This window comes from Mauremys mutica, chromosome 14 (assembly GCF_020497125.1).
Source record: "Mauremys mutica isolate MM-2020 ecotype Southern chromosome 14, ASM2049712v1, whole genome shotgun sequence".
In the NCBI taxonomy this organism is placed as follows: domain Eukaryota; kingdom Metazoa; phylum Chordata; order Testudines; family Geoemydidae; genus Mauremys; species Mauremys mutica.
Genome location: NC_059085.1, coordinates 41,008,384 through 41,025,635, shown reverse-complemented (window position 1 = coordinate 41,025,635; position 17,252 = coordinate 41,008,384). Strand labels below are relative to the sequence as shown.

General features: G+C 46.8%; 1 protein-coding gene across 6 annotated transcripts in view; it reads left to right on the top strand.

The window, feature by feature from the left end:
• The window catches only part of KLHDC4 (kelch domain containing 4), an 80,265-nt gene that overhangs the window by 2,188 nt on the left and 60,825 nt on the right, over positions 1-17,252 (top strand). The window contains exon 1 of one of the 6 annotated variants that reach the window (XM_044986906.1): positions 7,826-7,975. The exons of the other annotated variants lie outside the window; for them this stretch is intronic. The gene's annotated coding sequence lies outside the window, so the exon portion shown is untranslated. Of the gene's footprint in view, positions 1-7,825; positions 7,976-17,252 lie in introns of those variants that run through there. 6 annotated transcript variants of the gene reach the window in all.

Genomic DNA, 17,252 nt, shown 5'->3' with positions numbered 1-17,252 from the left:
ATTGCTCTGTTGTTTTTCTCTGCTTCAAGCAATGCTGACAGCTGAGATGGGAGTATAACTGAAATTCCTTGGTGTGGCTTTCTTGCGGTCGGTTTGTCTCCAGTGCTGGATTGTGACATAGACTGGAGAGGTGGAGCAGGCTGTGCTCATTAATCAGCGCTACAGATTCATAAATAACTTGGCCATTGGCAGTGATTGGAAGGAAGACGGTACCTGATAATTTGAAGATGTTTCTGGAAGGCATATTTAGGTTTGTCTGAATATGACAGGGTCATTTTCCATTTAGTGGTGACACTGGGAGGTCTTTTCCCTTTTGTCTGTGAAAGCCCCCTGAAAGCTTAAACAGATGTTACCGTATTTGGTGGTAAGAGTTCCAAACGCTACCATTTACAAAACACTAGAGAGCCTCTACTGTGAGGCACTGCTGCATTTTCATAAAAGGGTTGCGTAACCCCCTTTCAGTGACATCAAAGGGAAGGCTAAAAGAACTGTTGAACCACTAAGAATTTTTTTTAAATTTAAAAAATATATTGAAACAATGTTCTTAAAGTTTGTGTCCTCTATTAGAGCTGAAATGAAGCAGGCCAGAAGTGAGATGGCTTTAATTTCCTCCAGGACCTTTGCTGAAGCTCACGCACTGAGCTGTCTGACATTTTTCACATCAGCAGGACTCTTGGCGTCAATTACAGCCTTGTATTCACACTGGGAGCCCACATAGTAGCTGCTTTATCCTGCTGCAGGAATTGGTATCCTCCCGTGGGGACAATGGAGTTCAAGATACTGACTTCAGGCCAAACCTCAACACTCCTTCAGGTGAAACTCCCATGGAAGTTATAAAGTTCCCTAGGCTGCTGAATATTTCATGGAGGCTGCACCCAGTTGTGGTTGTGATGAATTTGGTCTCTTGACTTTCATGGGTATTTTGCCTGCATGAGAATAGCACATGGGTTTGTGGGGCCTGATCATGAAAGATGCTTTAGCTCCTCTCAGTTTTCACTGACTCCACTGGGAGTCACAGGGCTTCAGCCTCACCCTGACTCGGGCCATGGTTGGGGAGTTTCTTACCATTCTCTCTACTGCAGCATCGGGAGCTGTAGTGTAGATGGGCACTGGCTGCTGCTGGTGGTCTAAGCAAGATGTCAATCAGACCTGCTTTGATTAGGGTGACTATGCTCAAGGTAATGGCGGCAACTGGCGGCCCATCTAATAGGGCTCTCAATGTTTCTAGCACTGGTGGAGCCGAACCGTTGTTTTTAACAGTGAGGAATATTTAGAAGATGTCCCTAGTGTTAGATGATGTCCCTTTAGAGACCTGCTGTTCACAGGTCCTGTCCTTAGCTGCTCTTTATCACTGTTGTTCCTTGCTTTAGAAACGATGTCACTTCCTCCAATTGTAGTGTTTAATACAAAAAATATTTTTTTAAATATTGAATTAATTGCAAAAGGCCGAAGGAGCCTTTATACCTAAATTATTCCCTTAGTGTGACATTCATCCCAGTGCAGAAGATCTGCACAATGTCCTGCGTGCCATATTCAGTCCCATGTTGAGGGGCCAAGTAATGCAGATGGCTTTGGGTCTTCTGCACTGTGATGAATTTCACGTATAGGGAGAACTTTGCTCCTTGTTTGTTCAGAAGGACAGCGAGAAGACTAAGTCCCATTTAAGTCCTTAAAATAGGGAGTTTTAAGTGTTGTGTAGGCCTCGTGCTGGCCCTCTGAACAAAAAAGGATGAATTTTGCACCTAGTGAATAATCTGACTTTTTAGAAATGTCTTTCTTTTAAAGGTAATATAAGTTTTTTGTTGTTTTGTTTTAATTTTCTTAACAAACAAAAAATCTAGATATAGGTTAGGATTTTGTTACACCTGGTTGCTTTTTTTTTTAAAAAACTACTAATTTTATGGTTGATCTAGATGATTTTCTGTTCACTTTAATGGGTAAATATCTTTAGTCTTAATATTTCTACAGTAAGTGCTGTCTATTTACAATGTTTGCGTTCTTGTCAACATGGCTATTCCAAGATTGACCTAGAGTGCTGTTCTGTCAGTCATTAGTAACTTAATCAAATTGCTTTGTACAATGAAATGTGTAATGCAATGTATTATTTTTCTCTAGTATTTCTCAATTCTTTTATTGTTTCTGGTTAACAAGTCTGTTACATTAGAATGTTTTGGTTTTTATTTGATCACTGAAATATGAATTATAACTGTTGTTGTTACTGGTCTTTGCCTTGAAAACTTTTATTTGCAAAAAAGTGCCTGCTTTGTCTTTTTTTTAAAAAAAAAGAAAACATAAGTCTAATTATGTCATTTGACATGGACCTCTGAATTGCATTTTCAAGGGTTCTGCTTGCAGATGGGTGCTGGCATAGTAACATAACATAACAAAGATAATTTGCACTTCCATATCAGCTTCATTCAGAAGATCTCAAAGCCCCTCACAGACATGAAGCTTTGTCCTCTAATAACTCCCTTGTCAACTGTTTACTATGAGCCCCATTTTACAGATGGGGAAATGAAAGCAGAGAGAAGTGGTGTGACCTGGGATAAGTCAATGAAGTCTGTGCTGAAGCTGGGAAAAGAACCCAGATGTCGTAACTCCTGAATCTTGAACCACTGTTGTTCATTTCTGTGTGTTCTGATAGATGGGGCTAGACTTGTCAATGGGCAGGAGAAATCTGGAAAGCAGTAATGCCGAAAGAGATCTAGGTGTGACAGTGAGACAGATTATCATGTGATAAAAGTACCCTACCCCCTAAAAAGCCCCTCTGCATGTTTGGGCAGCATAAACAGAAGGATGGTGTCCTGCGGTTGGGAAGTAATAGACCTTGGCAGAAATCTTTCTGCAAACTGGAGGGAAGTTCAGAGAAGAGCAATAAAAAAGAGTTAAGTTTGCTTGAAGATAGGCGGTAAGATTAAAGGTGCTAAATATGTATAGCTTGGCTAAGAAACAACGAAAGCAGGTCATGACACCAGCCTGCAAATACTTGAAGGATGTGAACACTAATGAGAAAGGGGAATTCGCTAGGATGGTGTAGAAAGGCTCGGCTGAGGCTCGTCCCCCGGCGGGGCTGTGGGGTATCCCACCGCCTCGCAATAGTTGGCTATGGGCCCCAGGGCAGCACAGCAAACAAACAGTCTGGAGCTCAGGCCCTTAGGCAGCGGCTGAGCCAAGAGTCCAAGGGACGCCCAGGCCCTAGGTCAGGGCGGGGCAGTAAACAAAGTCTGGAGCTCAGGCCCTTAGGCAGCGGCTGAGCCAAGAGTCCAACCGAAGCCCAGGCACTAGGTCAGGGCGGGGTAGTAAATAAACAGTCTGGAGCTCAGGCCCTTAGGCAGCGGCTGAGCCAAGAGTTCAATAGAAGCCCCAGGCGCTGAGTCAGGGCGGAGCAGTAAATAAACAGTCAGGAGCTCAGGCTTCTGAGCGTCTGGTGCGAGGGAGAGACTGCCACCCGTGAGTCGGGTGACGGGGGACGCAGGCCCACCCACTCCACTGTGTCCCAGCCTGGGGCCCTAGCAGCGGCAGGAGACTCGCTGCTGTGTCAGTGGGGATCCTGACCGCAACACATTGACATGGGTTCTGGCTGAGCTGCAGCCAGATCAGGGTCGACTGCCCCCGGGCTACTTCCGGACTCCCCCTCGTAGGGTACCTGAGTTAGGGCGGTGTCCTCAGAGGTTTCCAGCACCATCGGTTCCTCCGGGTAGCGGGCGAGGGGTAGGCTCGGCTGCTCCTCAGGGTAGCGGGCGAGGGGTAGGCTCGGCTGCTCCTCAGGGTAGCGGGCGAGGGGTAGGCTTGGCTGGCCCGGCCAGTCTTCGTGTTGGCCGCAGCCTGCCGGCCTGTCCCAACCCGGAGCTAGGCCACAGGCATCTGGCCTCTCCGGCGGCTGGCTTTCAAGTGAGCTGGTGCTAAGGGAGGCTCATCCCTACGCGGGGCTGTGGGGTATTCCACCACCTTGCTACAGATGGGACTAGTGTGTATAACACTGGAGTAGATGGAATAAATAAAAGGATAATTTAGTGCTGAATAAATTAGTGCAAGGATAATTAAATATAGGGATGATGCAATTTACTAAAGTGATAATTGAGGCTGGCAAATTCAGTGAGATACATTGGGTTGTGCAGTAGGTCCCTCAAGGGAAGTGATGGAAGCTCCACTTACAGCTATACTAAATTAAACTCTAAAAAATGAGTTATTCTTATGTCATCCATCTGTAGTGTGCAAGACACAAAATAAAGATGGTTCCTGCTGTGGGGCCCATGCAAATAAGTATGCACTCCCCAGTCCAGTTGTCCCTGGTTCTGTTGGAGAACGGCTTGCAGGTCTCCAGACATGTGCTGTCGGCTCTTAATCGAAAGGGTGGGGCTACTGACTCTTTAACCAAGGCATCCTTTCAACCCGGTGTTCATTAGGTGTTGAAATTAAATAGCTGTAGACAAAACTAAAAAAGCAGTTTTAGACAGTCCCACAAAATTGCTTCTCAAATTTGTGCAGATTTCACTCTTGTGATGGTATCATTTTGCTGGTTCCCTATCACCTTCATTATGTTCCAGGGTTCACAAGACCTGAATTTCTAATGCAGACAACATTTGTGTAGGAAGGAATGACCATAAACCTTCCACGCCTTTTGCTGCATCATAAATATAAAGAAGCATAAACGGGCACCGTCCAGTTTATTATTCCATTCGGCGGTCACCTTTGACTTCTCCTCCATTAATAACTGTCTGTCCTAAGCAAGCATGGCTGAATGGTAGTGCTGGCTCTGAAAGCAGACATCAAAGCCCTACTGGGAATAGTCCCCTGACATTTTAAGCCATAGTGGCCTCTTTCATATGAAGACATTGTATAACAGAATAATTAAGTGGGAGGTTTGGGAGAGGATGAAGCTTTTTTTGGTACATGCTTAAGGCGAAATAACTCTGCATTAGCGTCTTTTGTAAGTACATGGCAATTTTCAGTGCATCAACACAAGGAGTATCTTGTGTTTAATTTACAGTTAAATCTCTTGTCTTTATACTCCACCCCATGGAAACAAATCTCATAAGAAGAACATATATCCCCATGCTTTTGTGGTGAGCGGGCTGCAGATGGACCATTATGTGAAAACGTTGCCAGCTGTTAATTTCCAAAATCCCTGTATTATGGGGGTGTGCGAAACTATAAGGAAAGTATCAGGAAAATGGGTGCATTTTTCAATAGTGGGAGTGTCACAGTGTGTGGAGAAGTCAGGGCCCTGCACCCTCTTCCTGAGATTCACCGTGATGCTCAGCCAGCCAGTAAAACAGAAGGTTTATTAGATGACAGGAACACAGTCCCAAGCGGAGCATGCAGGTTCAACCATAACCCCTCAATCTAGTCCTTCTGGGGGGTTTAGGGATCTTAGACCCCAGCTTGGAGTTCCCTGCGTTGCATCACCCAGCCCAAGACTGAAAACAAAACCTCCTCCCGCAGCTCTCTTCCCCTTCCCCCAGGTCCTCCTCTCCTTTGTTCAGTCTCCCTGGCAGAAGATGTCACCTCTCCCAACCCCTCTCCTGGCTCAGGTAGCTTCCTTCAAGGGAAGTCCCCCATCCCCAATGTAACTCCCCTGCAACATTCCCAGGTCAAATCCACCCTGCTTCCTGCTCTGTAACAAGGAGTAACAGATGCAGGCGTAACCTTTTAGAGGAAGGCAGTGCGGATGGGTGGTTAGCTTGGGACTCAGGAGAGCTGGGTTCTGTTCCTGGGTAAGCCACTTCCCGCGCATTAATTGATTCCTACCCCTTTTGTGTAAGAACATTGTTATTTATTATTTGTATTACCACAGTGCCTAGGATTCCTGTTCGTGCACCAGGGCCCCATTGAACTAGGTCCTGTACAAGCCTAGAACAAAATCACTGTCCCTCCTCCCAGGGTCGTGCAGTCTAACATCTTTGAGATTGACAGATGAAAACTGCTATTTAAGAGCTAGGTGGTGGCGGTGTTGTTGTTAATGTCACTGTGAAAGCTTCATCAAACCTTCACGTTTGATGTTACCAGATGAAATCCATAGCTGCAGAGTCTAGTCTCAGTAAGCATCTTAACTCTTACATATTGTGTGTGAAGACCAGGACCGTGAGAAGAGTTTGCTATGGGGCTGGACCTCCGTCCCCTAATTTAAGTGCCTTTTTAGCTAGATGCCTCCTTAATAGACTGCCTTGCAAGGAACTTCGCTCCTCAGTGAAATGAGTTCTGCCAGTGTGTTTGTCCCTGAACGTCAAATTGGATTCACATTTTGCCCTGGGATGTATAATGACTGTTGTTGTTTTAGAGCCTTGCTCAAATATGCATTTCAGGGAAATTGTTCCTGGATTTGGATCAGTTGAAATCCCACTTAATACCCACCAATTACCCATCACTTCTTCCAATTGTTGTGCCCTACAGATATTTGAATCAGAAGCTAGCTGGTAAGCATTAACATTAGAACAACGCAGGGGTAAAGGAGGTTGCTAGGATATGTTAAAAAGAAGGGAGGGGTATTTGCGAATGATTTCAAAGAAAATAACCAACTTCTGTTTTGCATAAAGAGCTCTTTTGCAATCCACCCTTTTCAACCAAATCGCATCTGCTTTGAAGCCTGAGTCTAAGGCTATGTCTACACTGGCAATTGAACGACAAAACTTTTCTCTTTCAGAGGTGTTAACCCCCACTTACCACCCGAAAGACAAAAGTTTTGCCAGTGACAAGCACCAGTGTGAACAGCGCAAATGCCGCTTGTTGAGGGTGGAAGTTTTTTGTTGCCAGGAGAGCCGACAAACAGCGGCTACACTGCGCAACTTTTAGCAGCACGGCTGTAGCCACACAGCCATGTCGCTAAAAGCTTGTAATGTAGACATAGCCTAAGTAGGCATAAGCCATGGGAGCTACAGCAAAGCTTACTTTTATCTTCACTGGGGTTACATTCTTATATGATTCACAAGTTTGCATTTGTTCTTTGGTCTTTGTTAAGATCTCTCTTACTTCATGCTATGCGTGAGATTTTCAAAATGCCTAAGGGTGCAAGTCCCATTACAAGTCACAGGTACAGATGCTTTTAACCCACTTAGGGACAGATTCTCAAAGGTATTTAGAAGTGTAAAGATGCAGATAGGTGTCTAGTGGGATTTTCAAAAGCACTTAAGCAGGTTAGGTGCCTATCTCCATCTTTGGGCACCTTTGAAAATCCCACTTTATTTATCTGTTCATTTGCCTAGTACAGTGGCTTGATCTGGATGCGCCCTCTAGGGACTACAGCCATATAAGTGAGTAATAATGATCCTTTGTCATCCTAAGATCCATGGCTCTGTTACAACGGGTATTTTAGCCAGGTGGCAGCTTGGGGCTAGAACCAGTCCTGTCAATCACTGGCAGCAGGGAAATGTCCCCCAGCGTTCCCAGCAGTTGTGTTGTGCCTCTGTGGCGGCAGACGGGCACCTCCTCCAGTCCTCCCTGCTGCAGAGTTTTTATGAGGAAAATTCTAATCTTTTGTTTTCAAACTTCTGACTAATTAAGAATGACTAACAAGCTGGCTCAATAAATCCCAGCTGTGTCTTAGGCCTGTGGTTGCATCTGGGGGAGTTTTCCCCTTAGCTCTATTTCCCTGTCTGAGGCATCTTGCAGTGGCTGATGTCCTCGGGGGCTTGAGGGAGGGAGGGAGGCCCAACAGGCATAATGAAAGGTCAGTCTCCCTGTCTGCCTCCCCATACTGAGGCCTTCCCTGTGGACAGAATGCTGTTTTCCTTCTCACTGCTGTGTTGGAAGGGTTGTCGCAGCTCCCTTGGGTAGTTAAGGAGCCAGGGAAGAATTGAGAAGTTGGCTCTGATTGGCATTCTCTTAGCTGCGCAGTCTGGTAAGGAGTCACCTCAGCCACCATCCCCCGGGCAGGGAAGAAGTTGGGTAGCATTGGAAAAACTAGCTTCAGCAGCAAGTGGCTTTCCATCCCTCATCTCCATGAGGGGAGTGACACCAGGAGGGCAGCAATCCAGAGGTAAGATGGTACCTAAGTCCTGAGAGCTATCACCAGCATCGAGGCTCCAGACTGCAGAACTCAGCCTATGCCATGTCCCCTCAGGCAGCCTGATGGAGGGCACTAGGCACTGCCAAAGCATCACTGCCCTTCCGACTCTGCCCTTCCTCCTGCTGCCACCTCAATAACAAGTCTCCCAAGAGTTCCTCTCTGATGCCCTAAGGCTAGGCTGCGACCTCTGGGGGAAACACAGACCCTTCTGGCTCGTGTAGTAGAGCACTGGGACCTCCTACCCTCGACAAGCCAGTCTCTGGGCATCGGGTTTTGTGGGAGTTCATTCCCAAATCCCAGAGGGCTCCTTGAGAGATCCGGAGTGAGAGGGGAGACAATGAGTCCATATAACCATGTATCCCTCCTGTGCCCTGGAAAAACATGAGAGGAATGGAAACACCTGGAGTATGGGCTATTGTCCTATCTACCACTGCGGGTCGTTATTCTCCTCCATATGGACTATCATGCCCAGCTTAGGGTTGCCAACTGTCTAATCTCACAAACCCAAACACCCTTGCCCTGCCCCTGCCATGCACCTTCTCTGAGGCCCTGTCCCCACTCACTCCATCCCCCTCCCTCCGTGGCTCGCTCTCTCCCACCCTCATTCACTTTCACCAGGCTGGGGCAGGTTGGGATGTGGGATGCGGGCTCTGGGAGGGAGTTTGAGTGCTGGGTGCAGGCCCTGGGCTGGGGCAGGAGGCTGGGGTGCAGGAGGGGGCAAGGGGTGCAGGCTCCAGCCAGGCAGTGCTGACCTCAGGTGGCTCCTGAAAGGGCCCGGCACATCCCGCTGGCAGCGGCTCCAAGGCTGGGGGACCAGGGTGTCCTGCGGAGTCAGCGCTTGGGGCAGGGCAGTGTGCGGAGACCCACTGCCGCCCTCCCTAGGGGCCATAGGGACATGCTGGCCACTTCCAGGGGCGGCACATAGCCAGGGCAGGCAGGGAGCCTGCCTTAGCCCCACTGCGCCGCCAGACTTTTAGGGCTTAAAAACTCCCACTTTGATTTCAGTAGCCTCTGGGAGATAGAGCCTGATTCTGGGAGACTCCTGGCAAAACCCGGGGGGTTGGCAACCCCTAGTCCAGCTGCTGCTGCAGGTTGCCATGACCTTCTGACCAAGATAAGTCCACCACCACTTACTGACCCTTAGCTCTGACGGGACAATCGGGAGAGCAGCCCAGATATGGAAGCCCGAGTAGGAAGTAAAGGCCTATTAAATGCACCAAAAAAACAAATGACTGAATAATTAACGCCCATTCTGCGTAATCCTTGGTGCAATATGGAGGAGTGTAACCCACATTAGTACCAGCGATGCTCTTTGCTCCCCTCTAGCAGAAAGGGAGGACAGTTAAGACATTGGCCTGGGGCTCAGGAAGCCTGAGTTCAATTTTCTGATCTGCCACAGACTTCCTGTGTGACCTCTAGCCTCTCTGTCCGCCAGCTCCCTCGCTGTAAAAATGGGGCTACTAGTAAATTCCCTCCTCACAGTGTCGTGAGGACAAATATGCTGCTTGTGAGGTGTTTAGATACTATGGTGATAGGGTCATGCCAATACCTGGACCATGGAAAGACATGGATGGGTCTGCTACTGTCCCCAGGTGAGGGTCTGTGGTGACAGGACTGGAACCCAGGTCTCTGGGATGGCCAACACCTCCACACTGTTACCTGGCAGCCATGGTCGGACCATATGCATTATCACTGTGAAGATAAATACCATAGGAATTATAGCTTTGGTGGGCCAGACTGACAGATTCTCTTGTGGCCCCTGATTGGTCCAGGCGCCCTATTTAAGCCGAGGAAGAGGTCCTGGAAGTGTCTATGCAAAGAAAAGGATCCCCTATCAGCTGAAGTGACAGACCTGCATCTCAGCTTGTTCTCGGGCTCCCAGCTCTGACCTTGACCCTGACACGTGGCTAGACGCTGACTCCTGGCCCCGGTTCTGACCCTTGGCTTTCCTCCTTTCTCTTGGCTTTCTCTCTGACCACTGTGCCTGACTTCAGTCCTGGTCCTCTCTGCTAGGCCAGAATACCCACGTCCTGCCTGTGGACACCCCGACTCCAAGCTAATAACTTTAGATCCAGCGGCCCTAGGTTCACTCCTCATAGAGTACCAACAAGGTCTTCTGTAAGGCAGGAGGACTGAAGGCCCTTGTAATTTTTCACTTCACTTGTGTAAATGCAAAAGCTATTTTTATTTGATATTTTGTCAGTTCTGTCTATGCCCCGTGCTACGTCCATCACTCAATTATAATTGAAAATGAATCACAATATCATCAGACAAGACGCTGTTCAGAAAACAGACTTCTAAACAATTGTTTGTGTACTGTACTTGTTGTATCCTTTCTAAAATTGCTAAGCTGGCTGCCTCCAGAGTAGTTTGCAATAGTGCATTTCATAGGGTAAGAATAACAATGACATGTAAAGGTGCTCGTGCTGAAAGGCCTCTCTGCGTGCCATGACAAAATTAGAAGAAACAGGCCCTATGCCTATAAAAAAACCTAACAGCTTAATTATGTGCTGGTTAAACTAAAACATTACCCACTTTGAGCATGTTTGAATGCCAGTTTGTTTTGTCAATTTAGCAGGCAAGGCTCCAGGTTTTAATGCTCTTAGGAGGGCGTTTAGGGTGTGAGGAGAAGAATTTGTGTAGAGGCCTCTTCTGCTAACCAATGCAGTTTAATCAAATAGTGTAACTGCTGCCTGATGGAATAACAGGTCCTGCCTCTGAGGCTCTGTGGATACCGCTTTCTTCCTAGACTTGGGCTAACGAAAGCTCATAAATCAGGCACGAGCATTTTAGGCATTCAGGAGGCTTGTCACTGTGATGAGAAACATGAACATGGTGGTGCATGCTAGATCCTCAGGGTAACTAAGCTGCAAACAAAGACGTCAGTTTGGTATAAAATATTTCCTTTTGAGGACCGAGCGTGCCTTAGCCAGGTGATGCACAAATGAGGAAGCTGCTGCTAATTGCGAGTGATTCAATCCCCACAATGTACTGCGTGGGAGAAAATAAGCAAAACAGGGACAGGCATGCCAGTATTTCAGATAAAGGCGGCTGCTGGCCCTTTGCTTTCATTAAACAAATGTTAGCAAACTAAGTAGATATGTAAAAGAGGAGAAGTTGTTGTCCGGGGACAGAAATCAGTGTGCAACCTTTAGACAGTCAAGAGTTTGTATGAAATGGAAAATCAGGCAGCTACATTATTATATGTACAAGAGTTTGTAGAAAAATCCTCCTGCCTTGGCAGGGTCTGATCACAGATAAAGATGTGAAAGAAAGACCCGACTTAGAGGGAAAAGAAAGTTCAAACTCTATGACCCACCTTGTTCTTTATCCTCCCATTGACACTGGCAACAAAGGGGTTAGTTACTACCAGTTGTGCATTTGTGAGGCACGGGTCGGGTATTTGTCCACTAGGAACTGGTCAGATCATTGCAAAAAGGCTCAGTGATCCCAAGAGAACGTACTGTGCTGACGGCAAGCTCCGGAGAATCAGGAGCAGTGCAAATTACTTATTGCACTTTGCAATACATCAGAAGTAACGGGGGGGGGGGGAGTGGAGAGGGAGGGGAGGAAGCAACATTTCATCCCCAAACTGGCCCAATCCATAATAAAATCAGCAAGAAATGCTGATTTTTGGCTTGAAGCAAATCTCGCTAATGCTGCCAAACTGCAACCAATGTAACTTTATTTTGTTTTTGCCCCTTTTTATCAGCTTTGTGAAAGGAACTAGGGGCTAATGAGACTTTGGGCCCATATGTTGTCCTGAAGCCACATTCTGGCGCTTTGTCAGAAATCTCACGGCCATCGATGTGTGTTCGGTCACTGCTTGAGGGCATTAGAATAAAGAAGAGATCCGAACCTCTTCTCACTTACCAATATACCTCTATTGCTTCAATGGAGAGACTGATTTTCACTCCTGTAAGGGCTTGTCTATATGTGGAAGCTATTCTGGAATAAGGTAGGCTGAGCAATTAAAGCGCTATAGCTAATAAGAGTGTCCACACGAGCGCGGCTCCCAGCGCTTGGAGCCTGTCCACACTAACGCTTTAAAGCGCTCAAACTTGCTGCGCTCAGGGGGGTGATTTTTCACACCCCTCAGCTAGCAAGTTAGAGCACGATACAATGTAAGTGTAGACAAGCCCTAAAGCGCTGTAATTGAACCGCTGTTGCATGTCCACACCGTGCTCCTTGTGTCACTGGAGCACATCCATACTAGCAGCTTTAGCAAGTGCACTGTGAGCAGCTATCTCGCTGTGCAACTGGCCGCAGGGTACTTTGGGAAGGGTTTGCAATGCCTCATGGGGCAGGTACAGCATCACATGATGCAGGTTTCTCAATCTCATTGTTCCCTGGGCATCCTACTAGATTGCCAGCTGCTTTTCAAATGAGGGGGAGAGTGAGTGTGTCGGCTTGCTATCGCCTAAATTCAGACAGCCACTGGAAGCAACCTGTCTTGAAGCAGGGGAACAGGGTGGCCATTGCACCCCAGAGGGATGGGATTGTAGCGGAAGAAAACCTTTAGAAATGGTGACTCTGCACTTTCTCCGTTTTGTGTTCGTGGTTTCTCACAGGTATAGCTCCAGGCGGACACTTGTTCAAACCAGTGCACTCCAGTTCCCATCCCAACCCATTCCTTTGTTTACAAACAGCCTCAGTTACCACCGCCTTCGCTGAGAGAGCCAAGGGGCGATGCCTAATAGCTGTGTTGAGACATGGACTCTTCCCATTAATTGTGCTGTATTTATATTGCTGTAATCCCCCCAGGCTCCATTCAGGATTAGAGACCCATCATGCGAGCCCTGTACCAACAGAGATCTCCATGAATACCTGTAAAATGCCCTCATATTTAATTAATACTTTGGAGCCTTAGTCCTGTTGGAAATGCCTTGCAGTCAAATCACTTCTAGTTTGTTGCCCGCTTACCCAGTTAGAGGATGTCCCGGCCTTCAAATCTGGCACTGTTCACTAGTGCTAAATTCTAGTGCTTAGTGAAGCTCTGGTGATGGAGACCTTACAAATATCCTAGGTAGATAAAGTTGCCTGAAATGTAAATAGTCTATGCGGTATTGCCAACCCCAAATGTCCAAAAATCATGCATCAGGCTCACCAAAAAATCATGAGGTTGGCTTGAAAATCATGAGATTATGTAAAAGTGATAGATTTGGTATTTTTTTATTTGCCTTCTGCTTTTTGAGCCTTTAGGGTGCACTGGAGTCACATTTTGAAGGTTTCCCCACATCCACGAGGGCTAGAAACTTACATTTTCTTTAAGAATGAAGGCTGAAATCATTACATATCCACTTGACTCCAGGAGCTGGGGCTTTAAGGAAAACAATAATTATCATGAGGCTCATGACAAAATCATGAGAGTTGGCAACACTGACTATGACTTTTTAAAATTTAAGCATCTTAAGCTCTCACATGAGGTGTTCTGTTGTGCCATGAACTCAAAAATCACCATTAGACAGAGTGATATACTGCCCTCCTTGTGACACAATGTGAGAAAAGAACAGGAGTACTTGTGGCACCTTAGAGACTAACAAATTTATTTGAGCATAAGCTTTCGTGGGCTACAGCCCACTTCATCGGATGCATGCAGTGGAAAATAAAGTAGGAAGATATATATATATATATATATACATACACACACACAGAGAACATGAAACAATGGGTGTTATATATACACACACACAGAGAACATGAAACAATGGGTGTTACCATACACACTCTAATGAGAGTGATCAGTTAAGGTTAAGTATTAATAGTAATAGCTCACCTTAACTGATCACTCTCATTAGAGTGTGTATGGTAACACCCATTGTTTCATGTTCTCTGTGTGTGTGTGTATATATATCTTCCTACTTTATTTTCCACTGCATGCATCCGATGAAGTGAGCTGTAGCCCACGAAAGTTTATGCTCATATAAATTTGTTAGTCTCTAAGGTGCCACAAGTACTCCTGTTCTTTTTGAGGATAGAGACTAACACGGCTGCTACTCTGAAATGTGAGAAAAGAAACCCAGGACATGCAGCTCAGTGAGAAGGCTTGTGATTAGTCAGCATTCAAGTAAAAGTGCCAGGTCCTATAAAACAATCATTTAAAGTCTCAGTTATCAAGGCACAGGACATTTCTTGTGGTTAGTCAGAAAATAACTAGTGCCAGTCAAAATTTTTCAGATGAAAAAGTAATTTTAAACAAAAATCCTCCCTCTCCACTCTTTTTTTTATTTTGGTAAAGAAAATCTGTGGAAAATGTTCAAGTCCTTCACATTTTTATATATATTTTTTTCAATAAAATACTGAAAACCTAAAGTTTTTCAAGTTTTTGAAAAGTGAAAGCCACCAACCTCCTCACCCAATTTATGTTGTTCAGTTGCTTTGGTTAACTTTTTAAAAAAAGAAAAAAATGGAAAACACCAGTAAAATTTTTTGAAAAAACTGAAAACATTTCATCAATTTCAAAATGTGTTATGGAAATTAGTTCCCCGTTTTCTGACCAGCTGAACTAATTGCTAACCCGCAAGGAAGAGTCAACAGTTTTTGCCATTCTTTCAGTATTAAGCTAAATTTAAGGGAAAACATTTGTAAAATACTCTGTGTGGCATTTTCTTTTTATTATTTGGCTTTGGGGGCCAAATTCTCCCTTAATCCTTTCCTGCACTGGGCACAGGAAAGGGAGGGGTGGAAGTTAGCTTTGAGCCTCTTGCATTCTGACCTACTGCTTATTTGTAACAGCCCTTTATGGGCCAGTACTTCACAAGGGAATAGCCAGGGACGTGTCATGGCTGTCACTGTGCAGCCGTGGCCACTCTGAGCATCCCAGTGACAGCAGGGATACAACACAGCCTCCTGCTCCATAAACACAGGTCTTTACCGCTTCAGCTACAGGGACAAATTACTCTTTACCCATGGGCTGGGGAAGAGATGTGAGGGTTGTGAAAGAGTTTGTACAGGATGGACAAATCCTGGCCAAAACTTGTTGCTTCATTAAGTTGATTAGAATAGCGGGGGAGGGTGGATTAATAAGATTTTATTACCCTTATTAAATTAACCCAAATAGTTACATAACAGTGGACTTCCTGGATCATATGCCATTGTTTCCTCGGGCACAAAAGTCTGGTACCAAGCTCTGCTCCACCAGTGCAAGTTGAGGCTGGGTGAATGATGCATTCATGATTCATGATTGCCAAGCTCCAAGCGCCAACAGTACTGGCGCTAAGGAAGGAGGCGTGTTCAAACTCCCACACAATATCGCTTTGGCTACCTGGTTGCATCAGAAACTGCTGTTGGCCTACAGGACTTTAATTATTAATTCAGAGGTGTTACATGTTGAAGCTTTCTTGAAAGCAGAGTTGAAAGGTAAAACATTGAGACAAGGGAATTTCTCTCTGCCCTCACTCAGCAGGAGGCACATTAGAGGAGATGAAAGCTGGATTTATGAGCAGTGGTTAACCGCAAATATGGGTGATTCAGCAATAGTACAGGTGTTTGTGAGACACAGAGGCTGGAGAAAGGGAATGAGAAGAGACATGAATCAGAGATAACTCCGTCACGTTGAATGGACAAGTTAACACAGAGATAGACCTTGGGAGGTCTTGAAGAAAGAGTGGGCTTACCTGTGCAGCTGCACAAAAAGCAAAAGGCTATTTGGGAATAGCATCCCCACAAGAGATGTAGCTTGGCTGGTTTGGAACTAGGAAGAGGCTGATCTCGACAAGGAAGTAACAGTGTTTAGGTGAGAGCTGGTGGTATATGTTTATATGACTAACCGCCCCCTGGGCTGACAGCAGGGTCTGAAGCCTGGACCTTCAGTGCTAAAAGCATAAGCTCTATTGTTTGAGTTAATTCCATTATCTGGAGCAATAGCAAGCTACTAGAAGAGGACAAAGACCCCCCTACTCCCCTGTGTGCATTACCCTTAAAAGGAAGGTGGAGATGGAGGGTCCATGGGAGGCTATAAAATCAAACAGCACCCCATTCCTCATTTGCCAAGCCGAGGTCACGTCTAGATATGCATGAGTGGGGACTGAATTCCCATGACCAGTCCAGTCCTTGGTCTTTTTTTCAAGACTGCCAGCGAGGCCCAGATATGGTGATTTATTATGTGAGCATCTGTCAGTGGGATGGAGCCCACCATATCATTTCACAGCTGCCACCAGATAATGATGACTTTATGCCGCCACCAGTTTTAGCCACATTTGTTCCAGTGCCCTGCGGGTTAAGGGCTTGTGATCCTATGGCTGGTTTTCAAGCTTCATTATGGTGTTATTCTTTTGGTTTGGGGAACAAACAAGGAGTTGCTGTCATATGTAGCCTACTGAGAAATCATCAAGCCTCCACCAGGGATAAAGAAGGGTTGGATAATTCAAATGATAGCGAAGCAACATTTGTCAGAGAGGCATCAGCAGATTGCACCTGCTTTCAGCAGAGTTCTTTGCAAAGCAAATTGCTGCCTTAGGCAAGATGTCAGCCTCTCCTTGAAGCTATTGTGCACTTCAGAGCTACCACTTTTTTTTGGTTTGTTTGCACCAATAAGAAGCCATAATACAACTAATGTGAGCGAACAGCTCTGTGTAGAAAAAATAACCTTCAAGGCAGATTGCTATGCTGGTAATTATATATCAGCCTGGTACACCTCTACCCCGTTATAACGCTACCCGATATAATATGAATTCGGATAGAACGCGGTAAAGCAGTGGTTCGGGGGGGGGGGGGTTGGAGGGGGCTGCGTGCTCCGGTGGATCAAAGCAAGTTCGATATAATGCAGTTTCACCTATAACGCGGTAAGATTTTTTGGCTCCCGAGGACAGCGTTATATCGAGGTAGAGGCAGGGCCGCCCAGAGGATTCTGGGGGCCTGGGGTCTTCGGCGGCGGGGGGCCCTTCCGTTCCGGGACCCGCCGCTGAAGTGCCCCGAAGACCCGCGGCGGGAGCCCCCCCGCCGCCGAATTACCGCCGAAGCGGGACCCGCCGCCGAAGCGCAGCCCGGTGGTCGGGGGGGGTCCCCGCCGCGGGCCTTTGGGGCACTTCGGCGGCGGGTCCCGGAACAGAAGGGGCCCCCCGCCGCCGAAGACCGGGCTGCGCTTCGGCGGCGGTGGCGGCGGCGGCGGGTCCCGCTTCCCCCCCCGGCCCTGGCCCCGGCCCCGGCCCCTTACCCGAGCGCATCTCCGGCGGGGCCTGAGCTCCGTCCCGCTCAGAGCCGCGTGGTGAGGGGGCGGGGCTGTGAGCTCTACGCCGAGCGGAGGCAG